General features: G+C 36.6%; 1 pseudogene; it reads right to left on the reverse strand.

Annotated features, from left to right (window-relative positions):
- Positions 1 to 565: 565 nt before the first annotated feature.
- LOC149544945 (protein DMR6-LIKE OXYGENASE 1-like) lies at positions 566 to 2,016 on the reverse strand (annotated as a pseudogene).
- Between the last annotated feature and the right edge of the window lie 12,897 nt (positions 2,017 to 14,913).

Raw genomic sequence — 14,913 nt, forward strand, 5'->3', positions numbered from 1 at the left:
CCCACAATTCCCACAATGCAATCAAACCCTACTCAACAAAATTTCGTCCAAAATATCAAGGCTGCAAAAGATCACAGCAGATTGCAGAGAAATGGGAAGATTTCCCCACGTTTGCACAGCCCAGAGGAAGCTATACCAGCTCCCAAAACCCTCATGCATGGCCGCTTCCAGTTGCTATCCTCCGATCATTGTGGACATGCATGCTTTTCATCCACGTTTGTATTTAGTGTATGCTGTGTAATAAGGGATATGGCTATTCTGATACAGTTGACCAATTTTTAAAAAATTGAAAACATTATGGATGTTTCTGAAAATTTCAATATTTGATCTTCATGATCTGCATAGTTTGTAGTCCGAAACAACAAAAAATTTAGATAAAAATCACTACATTTTTCATAAATCTTAAAAAAATTTATTTGACTTTGTTTTGTCTTTATACATTCTCTGTAATACGAGCCACTTCTAAATTTTGTTTTCTCTTCGATCCTAAAACATGATTTGAAATGTTAATGAAAATCAAAAAATTGATAACTCATTCAAATCCAAAAATCATTGAACAATATAATTATAAAAGATGTCAAATTCCAATAGTATTTGGACAATTATTTTAAATTTATGATCAAAAGTTTGGACAATATACCCTTTACATGGTTCCAGATCCATCCGAGTTTGCCTCAGATCTGGAAGTGACTTATGACACTTTTGCTCTTCAATTCATGACTCCAGAATTCGTTTGTCGATTCCTGAATGCTATACTCTTTGCACATAGCAGGATGCTCCTCATCCACCATGGATTCTGCAGGAACAATGAAGGTATCCATTGAACGCCTAGAGAATGTAGCAATTGACATGCGTACAGATGACATGTTAGTTACAGCCCTGTGCTCTGCACTCTTGAATCTCCCATTGCTTATCACCTAATCAAAACACCCACAAAACACAACTTCAAAATCCATCCTTCAATTTTTTTATAGAAAACCAAGAAACTCTGAAAAACAGATTGGATCAGTATTTTTTATGCTCAGAGACCTGAAGATGATCTCCCACATTCACTACAAGGGCATTGGGTATGGGTTCTATTGCAATCCATTTACCATCTTTGAGCACTTGCAGACACACTCACATCTCCTTGCATCAGAACAGTGATCAGACCTGGATCTGAATGAGGTGTCGTGCCCAAGGTAAGATCTGGACTTGGGCATGGTGGATAATAATTTATAAGCAATATCTGAGAAAATTTCCCATATTTTGTATTCAGATAATCACCATCCAACCCTAAAGCTTCAGAAATTGCAGCTAGCAGTGTCAACATCAGCGATCTTATCTGTTTAGCATAATTCCCGTCATGCTCTCTGTAAAAATAGAAAAAACACAGTTAGGGTTTCAGACATGGTTTCCACTATGAAAGCCCCTATTAATATTACATTATCTTTTTAATTATACGTGTAAGCTGTAGGTTTTTCAGGCCAAGAGTCAATGACCTCCTCTAAAGGATGGCATGGATGTCTTAAAGTATCCTTCCAGTTTAAGACTTTTTCCATGGTCATGTTGACGCTCGTAGAAAGCCTCACTGCTCGTCTTACATCCTCCGACTATAGATAGGCTCTGTCTTCCATGGGCATTTCAAAAGACTCTTTGGCTGTATCCATCATTCATTTCAACACAGATTCTTGGACTCCATGGTTTACAATCTGAAATTTCTCATATGATTGATATCAAACAAAACCCAAATAAGTTTTGAACGAAAATCGTAGATAAAGTGAAGCTTACCTGGAAAAACCCATACCCTTCACATGCATCCCTGATCTCTTTGACCGCCGCTCTTCTATCATGGCCATTTAAGTCTGTGAAGTCTACTACTAGAATAGCACACGAATGAGTGACTTCAGACATGTGGGGACGTTCATGGGGAGGAAAGATGTATTTTTCCTTAACCTCAAGATGGTTATGTCCACTGTACAAGAGCTTTTCTTTAGCATTGAGAAGGGTTTCATGAACTTGGTCTCTAGATGACATCTTGTGATCTTTATAAGAGATGACAAATAAGTCAATTAAATTTTGTCTGAATTAGAAGAATTCGGTTTCTTAGAGAGGATAAAGGATCGGTTGGAAAAAACAGGAAATCTATTCAAGTAGAATCCCCAAGATACATATGTCAATGTCACTCTGCAAGTAAAGGTACAGATTGATAAATATTGATTAGAATAAACATAGGGAGCCTATCCATACTAAAAGAGAACAAACATATTGATTAGAATAAACATTACATCTACCTTATACATTCAGACACCATTACAATTTTCTATTGACATACAGATTCTTCAGCTTCATAATACTTTACAGCTCTCCAGGGCTTGACTCAAGAGACTGAATGACAAAATACAAATTCGCTTAATATAGAGAATTGGACTGCTATGGATGGGTGCTCTGTAGGATAAGGACTAATGCAAAACCATAAATTTGTTGATAAGATTTGATTTGTGATCTAGACATAAAAGATAAGCTTAATAAATAAGCCTTGAAAAATTCCTCTGTGCTCTGCCAGGTGATGTGAATGCACTCGTATCAGTAGTTGGGATTACAATCTCCAACATTTCTCTTAATTTACAATTATGCTTCTAATTGTTTCCTATGATTTCTTTCACTGATGTTTTGCTTCTAGAATCTTCAAGTTCTAAAGATTGATCCTAGGAAATCCCATGATGCTATTGGGATATTCTAACCATCAATTTACCAGTATCCTCCACTTGATTTTTCATAAAAGACATCTGGTATCGTCCTCTAATCTTATATACAGTGCTTGTAAATTCATTACATTCGAAATAAAAAAATACCAAACGTTTCCACCGAAAGCTGTAAATGATCTCTTCTTCCTTGGTCCAGTATTCTGATCAACACTTTAGACCAATCTTGAACGCAAACACCCTAAAACTTCATATGCTATAAAGAACCAACTTCAAAATGAACAATAGAGAACTTACTGTGACATGACTACTCGGTCTTTTAAGAATATAACCGCCTTTCTGAAATAAACTTCATCCCAAACAAATATGAGATTTTCTTGGTTTCAAATTTCATGGCTGACTTTTCAATAATTATTTAAAAAGAGTTACAAACCTCTCTTCACTATTCATTTTTAGTGTAGATTGTATGTATATTTTTGTCATCAATTTTTTCATCATATTCAATGATCTATTAATTTGTTTTTTAAAATCAATTAACTTTGTGTCTTACACTCCCACTGCCTTGGATCTAATGAACTCTACAAGCTCTTCAGACTCTGATAACAATTGTAGAAAAATAATGGACAAAAATAAAAGAAGACAAACATACTAACTTATTTCAATCGCAATAAACATTAGATCTATTAGAATGAATTTCGGCTCATACATTTAGACACCATTACAACCTTTTTGGGTTGCTCAAATTCATACAGCTTCATATTTCTTTACGGTTCTGCAGAAGTAGACTCTAAGAATGAATAACAGAATCAAACTGTTATTGCAAAATGTTAGCGTAACTTGTTGTTTTTCTTATTAGATTTATGGATTTATTTTATCCATGTCTTATGGATAATTTTTGCTAATCTAGATAAACTTTCAAATGTTTAATTTGTTTAATTAGTAAGTTAAGTAAATAATATATTTTCTTGATCTTTTTCTTCAAGGAAGTTTATATATTGTCATACTTGTAGATTAATAAAAGAGAATTATTCTTATTCTTGCTCTAAATTTTTGTTCTTTAATCTGTAAATTTGTTTGTTCTATTATAGCTAGATCAACTGTGATGTGCAGATTGAGCTAAATTTTATATGGTATTAAAATTCTATAAATTATAGAAACTGTCTGTACACAAACTAATAAATTTGCAGATAAAATTAGATTTATGATCTGGACACAAAGGTTAATAAACAAGAGTCTTCAAATATTAAATCTTTCATAACCAAGCTCTTCATCAGTTGATGTGAATGCACTCACATCAATAGTTGAGATTACAATCTCCAACAGTTATAACAGGGCTGTATAATAGGATGAACCAAGGCTAGTTACCGGTAAGCCAAAGGGAGACAAAGGTTGGGTGGGACACTGGAATGGGCTTCTATTATTGGCACTTTCTTTTGTTTTCTATTAAAATAGAAGTTAAAATAAATTACATATCGTTCTTTAGATGAAGTCTGAATGTAGTTGAATCACTTGAGGATACATCTCTGATCTGTATAGAACTTGTGCTGACAGTTCAGAAATGAAAATCTATACTGATTATGATACTTAAAGAGTTTCAGAGACTTTCATGGTAAGAGTAATAGATTTTCTTGCATTTAACATTTAACTTTCTAGTGATAAGTAGGTGTTATTAACTTTTTGTAATATAAATTTTAATGAAATATTTAGAATTCTGCTATATAGACTCTGCAGATGCAAATATGAATTTAAAACAACAGAGGACATTGCTCAAAAGCTTTAGATGCAAAAGTGAATTTAGAAAGGATTCTATTGATACAATTTACAAGATTACCTGTCCAATGTAAAAGTTTTGTTTCTTCAAAACAACACCATTAATAATTCACTTATCTGGAACCTTCACCTGCATAACATTTTGAAACTGCTAATCAATTTTCCATGTATCTTCATATATGCAGTTTCCAATATAAAACAGCAAACGTTGCAAAAACCCAGAAACATTGAAGAAAGTCTTATTCAATAGATTCTCCAATGACGGCACTGGCTAAGATGCAACTTATTTGCAGCGGCCATGCCATGCCTATCTATGCCATTGCTGACATCCATCCTCTTTGTCTCTATCTATTCAATCAACTTCGTACGCACCAGATCAATTATTATTTATAATTCATTTGGAACGGACTAAGCCGATGGCGAGTTAATCCATATGCAAACGAAAATAGATTAGAGTACTAGAGTTAAATATAAAATTTATAAGGATATACATACGATTATATAATTACAAGTATTATTTTTTATTGTTGAATATTAATAATTTCATTATATAAATATCTGATTTATATATTTTTAATTATTATAAACACAAATAAATATGTAGTTTTTGTATATTATAGTTTATTGATTTTTATATTTTTTAAATTATATGATGTTTACTATTTTATCAAAATTGTAATTTAAATTAACATTCATACTATAATCCGAAGGTTGAAATAGGTATACTATAATTTAAAGCTTTGGATGAGTTCTTCTAACCCACGGGTTTTACAGGATGATTTATAGGTGTAGAAAATTAAGGAGGATGTATCAAAGGTTGAAGCGAGGTTTAAGGAAGGGACCGAGGTGCTGAAGGAGCGGTATATGAATCTAGAAAGAAGGGTTAAAGCTTTGGAGGAGGGGTTCCTTACCTTCTCCAAATTCGACCTTAAAGTTACTCATGCTACTGCCACCACCCTTCACTTGCTGGCACAAGAAAAGGAGGATGCGGGTATGGATATCGAGGACCATAGATTGCTCTTCAAGTTCCTTGCTGATGATTGGGCCCGGATCCTACTGCACGCGAAGGGGAAAGGAAAAAATGAAAACTAAGTTTTTTAAGTTTTTTTAGTTTACTGGGATCTTTGGATCCAAGACTTTTAATGTTTTACTGGTAGTTTGGTTTTGCTAGTTTACAGTTGTACTTATGACTCGGGTTGGCTTGGTTACCATTTTTTATTATGTGGAACTTTCATAGTTAGCTTGTTTTCTTTATTTGGTTTTAGCTTAGCTACTGGTCTCTGGTTGTTTCTGCAAACATTTGGAACTTTAATGCTGTTTAGTTAATCTTTTGTCTGCTGGTGGTTTCAACTGGTAATGTGTTGGTTACCAACTTTTTGCTTGTATATGGGCCGACCCCCTTGCTTTGGTTGCTTTTAATTTCAAAAACATTCATACTATAATTCAAAAAATATACATTAAAAGAAATAAAAATTACTGTAGTGAAATGATTTTGTTTAGGTTTAATGCATAAAACTTGTTAATTAATAAACTAATTTTTTCATCAAAATTATGATTAGGATTTAGGTTTAAGTTTACAATAAGTATTATAGTTTTAAAATAGAGCTATAAAAAGACTTTGTCTCACTTTTATGTTTTAGATTTTGAAATGTTTGAAGTTGTTTTTTTTTTTGGAAATTTAATGACATGAGCAACAACTTCAAGCCTATCCATCTATCTTAAGTTACTTCTAAATTTTTATCTATTTATTACTATATAAAGTGTGATATATAAATCTCTATGTGCAAATGACCTCTATGTGCAAATAAGATTCTTATAGAATATGTTTGTTATTATATAAATATTAAAAAATAAATGTGAAGCAACATACTATGATAAAAAATTGTGTTGCATGTACTATAGAATGTGCTTAGGGTCAAAATGCATCTCACTAAATAGTTTTTAATTTAACATATAAATTAAAAATTATAAAATTATTGTACTATAACTAATGCAAATAGATTGTCAATCAAGTGTCCTTTGGGCACTTCAACTTCGAAGGAAATTAAATTATGTTGTTTTTATGCTCAACTTTTAGAACATGACTAAAAAAACAAGTGCCACGTACTTTACTTGCCCTTGCATTTATAGTTAATAAAATGTAACTATGGTTAATAAAATATACTTACAATTAATAAAATAAATATTTATTAATATAATTATAAAATAAGATTAATTGAAGTAATGTAGTTAGAAGAGTTTCTATTTAGGTCATTATTTAGTTGCTCATTCTTCAACTTCAATGTTGTTATCTCAATGTCCTTGACATTCAATTCATAGTTGGCATTCATCATTTGACTTAGACTATCCAATTGCATATTGGAAATCTTAGTTAGCTCTATTGACTTCATTTCCACTCCATTGGTCAAAACTCTTTTGTCATCTTCAATCATGGCTTTGTCTTCCATAGCTTTCTTCTTCTATTTAGTCACCTCAAATAGTAGTATGATTTGTGATTCTTGCTCTAATTTGAGATTTTTGATTTCCTCAACTTGGGCGCCATTCTTTTCCATTAGATTTGCAACTGCTACATCAAATTCATTGGAGTCTCCATTAGCAAATAACTTAGTAGTGTCCATCTCTCTATATTGTGTGTCATTCTCCTCAATAGCAATTTCCTTCCTTCTCTTTAAAGATTTCTTTAGTTCTTCTCTTGCTTCATTTAGTTGATGTAAAATGAGTTTTATTTTAATTCTCTAAATCTCAATAATCTTTCCCAACTTGTAGACTTATGTTTCCAAGATCTCTCCTCAAAGTTGCAAAGCTTCTCTTTTAGAGAACAAGGCTTTGATACCAATTGTTGGAATTACAATAGGAAAAGTAAACTTATGGGGGCGAGGTGTGTTTGGGGTGTGTGAATTAGTAATTTAAATTTTGACCCATAAAAATATTCACCACACATCCATCTCATACATTCACTAAGTAAACCAAAATACTATGTAAAGCATGTACATCTAATTATGTAAACAAGTGAATGAAAAACTTGATGAAGTGATAGGAGTGGTGATATTATGATGTCTGAATTTATGGTCTCTGAGAAGCGTTGGTTGCCGGCTGGGCTAGGGTTTTCCCCCTAGCCTGTTCTTGGTTTTTTATCTTTACTATTTTTCTGTTATGTTTGGATTGTTAGCTACTGGACATAATTTACGTCGGTGTTTTTGGAGATCTTCTACAGTCAATTTTGGATTGGAGTTTTATTGTTTGCATGGTAGGGCCTGGGATTTCTTCTCCGTTGGTGAGAATAGATGGTTCTTCTCCAACTATGCATGCAATGCGATCTGAATCATTTTATTCAGGGGAGAGCTCCAAGCTGAAAAAAGTTAATGGTTGTCTTCCGTGTAGCCATGATCGCCCTATTCTAGTTATTCCTCCAATGGCTGTAATGGAGGACATTGATTATTGGACCAAGCATGCTTTGATATGCAAATTTCTTGGAATCCGAATTTCCCTATCCGCTCTTAAGGCATGGATCCGCCGCTCTTGGCAGGTGGAAGGCGATATGGAGATTATGTTGGTAGGGAATAGTTATTTTTTTGTTGTATTCTCTTGCATGTCTGATCGTGATCGGGTTTTTGAAGGAGGCCCTTATTTCTACAACAATGTGGGGTTATTTGTCAAACCTTGGCATTCAGGTTTTAATTCTGCTGAGGATCTCCCTTCAACAGTGCCAGTTTGGGTTCGCTTGCCTCGTCTTCCCTTGAAATTTTGGCATGAAGACATCCTTCGACAAATTGCTGCTTTGTTGGGGAAGCCAGCTGCTATCACACATCAAACCCTCGATAAAAAGGTTATTTCTTTTGCTAGAATTTGTGTTGAAATTAATTTGAATAACCCATTACCAGATTCTTTGGAAATTTGTCTGGGGGATTCTTCTTGGGTGCAGCAGTTAGATTATGAATCCCTCCCTTTTCGTTGCCGAATTTGTCATGAGTATGGTCATTTACTGCGATAGTGCCCCCATAACTCTAGTTTCAAAGGAGTGGATCGGTCTACAGCTGGCAATGCTGGTGGTTTGGCAGATACTATAGGAAAAGGACAATCTCAAATGGTTAATACTACCAAGGGGATGAATCCACAAGATGCTACAGGTAAGGGTAAGGCTCCAATGCAGGATAAGGATGGATTTACCCCTGTTCGTCCTCGAGCTAAGGGACGTGGTCAAAAGAGGCCTTTGAAAGAAAGATTATCTGATTCAGGTTTTAACCGTTTTGAGGTGCTGGATAGTATGGTTCTAGAGGAGGGTATTCCTCCTCCTATCTCTTCTGATCCAGCTTGCCCAGATGAGAGATCTGTTCCTAATGATGCTTGTGGGGCATCTCAAGTTGTAGTATATCAGAATTGTGAGGTTCCTATAGCTCCTGTGACAGCGGCTCTGGTGACTCCTGCAGTGTTGGAAGATGATGATGTTGTTTTGGCTGACTTGGTTAAGGATGTGCTACCATCAGGTAAGGGCAAGGGATCTCCTCTCCCCTTGGGTTTGCTGCCTCGACCCTTTAAGCGGGCTTCTTCTTCTCCCCCTCTAAGGAGTGGGCACAAAACAGACCAAGAGAAGATTAAACTCACAGGAGATATATTGATTGAGTCTGGTTCAGTGAAACCTTTGGATTCTCATTTTCCCAAATCTACCCAATGATGATTATTCTCTCATGGAATGTAAGGGGGTTGAATAGCATCCCTAGACAAAAGGCTATTCATAACTTGGTGGTTGATCATAGTCCTGATGTTTTTTGTACCCAAGAGACTAAGCTCTCTATGGAGTCTATGGTCCAACATGCCTCTAGTATTTGGTCTCGTGGCCAATGCCAGTGTGTTGGGGCAATAGGCAGTGCTGGTGGTTTAGCTATATTTTGGGATCCTCAAAAAATTTCTCCTCTTGGCTGGATGTCTTCTCGCTCAGCTCTCTCTATGGTAGCTTCTGCTCTAGACTTAAGAGAGGTAATCATGGTTACTAATGTGTATGCACCTATTGATCTTGTGGGAAAGGAGGAACTTTGGGAACATATTCAATATGTTAGAAATTGTCATCCTTATCATCCTTGGGTGTTAGCAGAGGACTTCAATTCAGTTTTAAGTCTGGAAGAGAAGCATGGTGGTTTGGCTAGATTGGGGCCTTCTTCTGCTCTTCTTCGGCAACACATATCTCTTTTGCATCTCTCTGATGTTAAGCCTTCTAATGGCCTCTATACCTGGAATAATCACAGGACTGGTGTTGCTGCTATCTCAGAACGCCTGGATAGATTTCTTGTTTCTTGCTTCTGGCTTAGTGGCACCCTTACTATCTCTTCAAAAATCCTTGATTGGAGGGGTTCAAATCATTGGCCAATCAAATTTTCTGCTATAGGGGCTTATGTTCCGAAGCATCCTCCTTTTAAGTTCCAGTTGATGTGGCTTCGTGACTCCTCTCTTCATGATTTTGTTTTTTGTTGGTGGAAAGATGGTGCCCCTGCATATGGTACTGCAATGTTCTCATTTTCTAAAAGGCTTCAATATGTTAAAAGGCAGCTCAAGATATGGAATAGGGAATGCTTTGGGAATCTTCACTTTATGAAGAGGCTTGCTCAAGAAAATCTTGATGTCATCACAAGGGAGATTAGAGATCGAGGTTTCTCGGAGGATCTTGGCCAGGCTGAATCCCTTGCTTCTAGAGCTCTAGAAGAATGGGAACTTCGAGAGAAAATTTTTTGGAAGCAAAAGGCTCAAGTTGATTGGCTCCAGGAAGGTGATCAAAACACTGCCTATTTCCATAAAACAGTGCAATCTCGCCGGAATCAGAGCACTATCTCTTCTTTGGTTAATTCTCAAGGTATCCAACTGAATTCCTTGCCAGCTTTGTTCCAGGAGGCTATTTCGTACTTCTCTACCCTCTTCTCTGAGGACTCTCCTCCTGCTGATAATGAAGAAAATATTATTTTGTCCTGTATTCTTTCTCTTATCACTTAGGAAATGAATGATTATCTCATGCGTCCTATCTCTTTGGAAGAGCTGGAGGCGGTGGTCTTTGGCATGCCTAAGGGGAAGGCTCCTGGTCCTTATGGTTTTCCAGTTGAATTCTTTCAGGAATTTTGGGACATCATTAATCATGATTTGTTGGAGGTGGTTAAAGAATCCTATGCTAGCAAGCAAATGCTTCGAGCTTTGAACTCTACATTCTTGACTCTCATTCCTAAGAGAGAGGGTGCTAATCAATTGGAGTTTTTTAGACCAATTGCCTTATGTAATGTGGTTTACAAAGTTATTACTAAGCTGATTGCTGAGAGACTGAAAAGGTGGCTTCCCATTATTATCTCAGAAGAACAAGGTGGTTTTGTTGCTGGAAGACAAATTTTGGATGGGGTGGTTATTGCTACTGAGGCTATTCACTCTATGGCTACTTCAAGGGAGAGAGCCATGTTTGTTAAGCTGGATATGGCTAAGGCCTACGATAGAGTTAAATGGAGCTTCCTAAGGAGTATTCTTCTTTCTTTTGGATTTAGCTCTGACTGGGTGAGTTGGATTATGAGTTGCGTTACTTCTACCTCTTTTTCTATTCTTATTAATGGTCAACCTTCACAACTATTTGGTGCTTCTAGAGGCCTCCGCCAAGGTGACCCTCTCTCCCCATATCTATTCATCATCATGGTTGAAGGCTTGGGCAGATTCATTAAGCATCAGGTGTCCCAGAATTCTATTCAAGGCTGGCGGTGGGGTAATGGCTTACCTTCTCTTTCCCATCTTCAATTTGTTGATGATTCTGCTCTTTTCGGTCTTGCTAGGATCAAGAAAGCTGAAGCCTTTCGACATGCTTTGGACGTTTATTTGGCAGCTTCAGGCCAGAAAGTTAATGAGCACAAATCTTTCATTTAATTTTTTAACACTCCTGATTCTATTCAGCACAGGATTGTTGGTATCCTACGGTTTCAGATAGGTTCACTTCCTTTGACTTATCTTGGCATTCCTATTGCTGTTTCTAGGCAGCCACGTCTCTTCTGGCAAAATTTGATTACCAAGCTTCAGGATAAGGTAAATCATTGGACTCATAGATGGCTTTCTACTGCTGCCCGGGTTACTCTTCTTCAAGCTATTATCCAAGCTCTTCCTACTTATAGAAGCATGGTTCATGCTGCACCTATTTACTTTCTCAAGGAGTTTGATGCTCTTTCTCGACAATTCCTTTGGAGTGGTAATTTGCGTAGTACTAAATGGAGCTTGGTTAATTGGGCAACTGTTTGTAGGCCTAAAAAGGAGGGCGGTCTTGGTCTTCGTTCTGCTCTATTGAGTAGACAAGCTTTGGCTGCTAAACTTTATTGGCGATAGTGCTCTGGACAGCATCAACTTTGGGCTCGTATTATCACTCATAAATATTTTCATGGTGCTGATCCTTGCTCTGTTTCTGCACTTCCTCTTGAAGGTCGTGGCTCAATGGTTTGGCATACTTTGAAGACAGGTGCATTGTTGGTGAAGAGGTGTCTGTTATGGATATGTAAAGGAGGTTCTCAGGCTTTGTTTTGGTCTGATGCTTGGGATGGATTCCCTTCCATTTTATCCATATACCCTCATCTTCAGCCTCTTTGTGACTCTTTTCTTGCCGCTGGATGGGATAAAGTGGCTCATTACAAGACTCCTTATCAATTGGGACCTGTTGTTGGTTATAGATGGAAGCATTCCTCTGATTGGCCTCCTGGAGGTACAGACATGGATCGTCAGGAGCTTTCTCAAATTTTGGGCTCTAGAGAGTGTTCCTCTTTGCTTGGTCCAGATGTATTGGCTTGGGGCGATACCTTGTCTGGTAAATATCATGTCTCTGCTGGGTATCAGGAGATAACTAGACAATTATTTGGGGATGCTAAGGTCCCTTGGTGGAAGCAAGTCTGGAATAAATTTTCTTGGTCCAAGTGCAATTTTTTCATGTGGCTAGTGGCTCACAACCGTTGTCTTACCTGGGATAATCTTTGTAAACATGGATTTCAAGGCCCCTCTTATTGTGTTTGGTGTGGTAATGGAGAGGAGTCTGTCTCCCATCTGTTCTTCCATTGCTCCTATTCTACTCAGATATGGCACCTTTGATGGAGCGCTTGGGGTTGCTCTTGTCGGCATGCTTCCTCTTTGCCTGAGTTCTAGGCTCGCTTGGGTAGTGCTCCCTCCAAGTCTTCTTCTCTCCATGCTGCTTGGATTGTTGGCCCATCTTTCATACTTTGGCACATCTGGTTGGAGAGGAATCGTCGCATATTCCAAGATGTTCAGCTTGGTGTTTTGCATCTTTGGTGGAAAATATCACATTCTCTCCAGGAAACTATTCTTGTGAAGTGTGAGCTTGATGGGGGTATGGATCCGGTTGATCTTGCTATCTGTAATCGCCTCAATTTTCATCTGTAGGATGGGGTTGCAGCTCATAGGTTTCCTTCTATGTCCAGGCAGCTTCACCATCAGAGGAAGGGTCGGGTTAACCGTGATGGGCACTGGACTCCTCCTCCCTGTGGAGTTCTAAAAATTAACACTGATGGTTCTTCTCTTGGGAATCCTGGTCCGGATGGTATTGGCGGAGTGGCTCGTTGTAGTTCTGGGAATGTTAAATTTTTCTTCTCAATTCATAAGGGTGATTATACTAACAATCTCATGGAAGCTCAGGCTATTTTATATGCTGTGGAACAGTGTTGCTTGTGGGGATGGAGTAAGATTATTTGTGAGTCTGATTCCCAGGTGGTGGTGAACATGCTTTCTTCGCAAGAGCTTGAGGATGTTAGTTGGCAGCTGGCCACTGTTGTTAAGTAGATTCTTTTATTCTCTTCCTCTTTTCAGTTTATTAGGTTCAAGTATATTCTGCGAGAATGGAATAGACCTGCTGATTGTTTAGTCAAATGGGCTTCTAGTCATGATCCGGGTTGGAATATTAGGGATAGGGGGCAACTGTCCTTTGAGATGGTGCAAGAATTTGATGATCTTGTTGCTCAGGATCGAGCTCCTTGTTGAGCTCTCCTTGTTGTATTCCTTTCTGTCTTAATAAATTTTTACCCCTCTTTTTGCTAATTATGTAAACAAGTAAACATTCAAATATGTAAGACACTAGATATGATTACCCAGAAACACTCCAATGAGAAGGTAAAACTGGGGTGGGGATGATACTCACAAATCTTCACTACTGCAGTAATAAAATGTGTCCAATGAAAGTTACAATGTTTTAATCATGAGACATGATCTACCTTGTGAAAGGTCTACCCTATTAAAGGCCTACAAAGATTGTTAGGTTTCACCTTGCTAGAATGATTCAACAATTATCCTATGGTTAGATGATACAATTTACAAGATTACCTGTCCAATGTAAAATTTTTGTTTCTTCAAAACAACACCATTAATAATTCACTTATCTGGAACCTTCACCTGCATAACATTTTGAAACTGCTAATCAATTTTCCATGTATCTTCATGTATGCAGTTTCCAATATAAAACAACAAACGTTACAAAAACCCAGAAACATTGAAGAAAGTATTATTCAATAGATTCTCCAACAACGGCACTGGCTAAGATGCAACTTATTTGCAGCGGCCATGCCATGCCTATCTATGCCATTGCTGACATCCGTCCTCTTTGTCTCTATCTATCCAATCAACTTCGTACGCACTAGATCAATTATTATTTATAATTCATTTGGAACGGACTAAGCCAATGGTGAGTTAATCCATATGCAAACAAAAATAGATTAGAGTACTAGAGTTAAATATAAAATTTATAAGGATATACATACGATTATATAATTACAAGTATTATTTTTTATTGTTGAATATTAATAATTTCATTATATAAATATCTGATTTATATATTTTTAATTATTATAAACACAAATAAATATGTAGTTTTTGTATATTATAGTTTATTGATTTTTATATATTTTAAATTATATGATGTTTACTATTTTATCAAAATTGTAATTTAAATTAACATTCATACTATAATTCAAAAGTTGAAGTAGGTATACTATAATTTAAAGCTTTGGATGAGTTCTTCTAACCCACGGGTTTTACAGGATGATTTATAGGTGTAAAAAATTAAGGAGGATGTATCAAAGGTTGAAGCAGGGTCTAAGGAAGGGACCGAAGTGCTGAAGGAGCGATATATGAATCTAGAAAGAAGGGTTAAAGCTTTGGAGGAGGGGTTCTTTACCTTCTCCAAATTCGGCCTTAAAGTTACTCATGCTACTGCCACCACCCTTCACTTGCTGGCACAAGAAAAGGAGGACGCGGGTATGGATATTGAGGACCATAGATTTCTCTTCAAGTTCCTTGCTGATGACTGGGCCCGGATCCTACTGCACGTGAAGGGGAAAAGAAAAAATGAAAACTAAGTTTTTAAAGTTTTTTTAGTTTACTGGGATCTTTGGATCCAAGACTTTTAATGTTTTACTAGTAGTTTGGTTTTGCTAGTTTACAACTGTACTTATGACTCGGG

Source organism: Cupressus sempervirens, chromosome 8, assembly GCF_028749045.1.
Source record: "Cupressus sempervirens isolate cs-2001-9-10 chromosome 8, ASM2874904v1, whole genome shotgun sequence".
Lineage (NCBI taxonomy): Eukaryota > Viridiplantae > Streptophyta > Pinopsida > Cupressales > Cupressaceae > Cupressus > Cupressus sempervirens.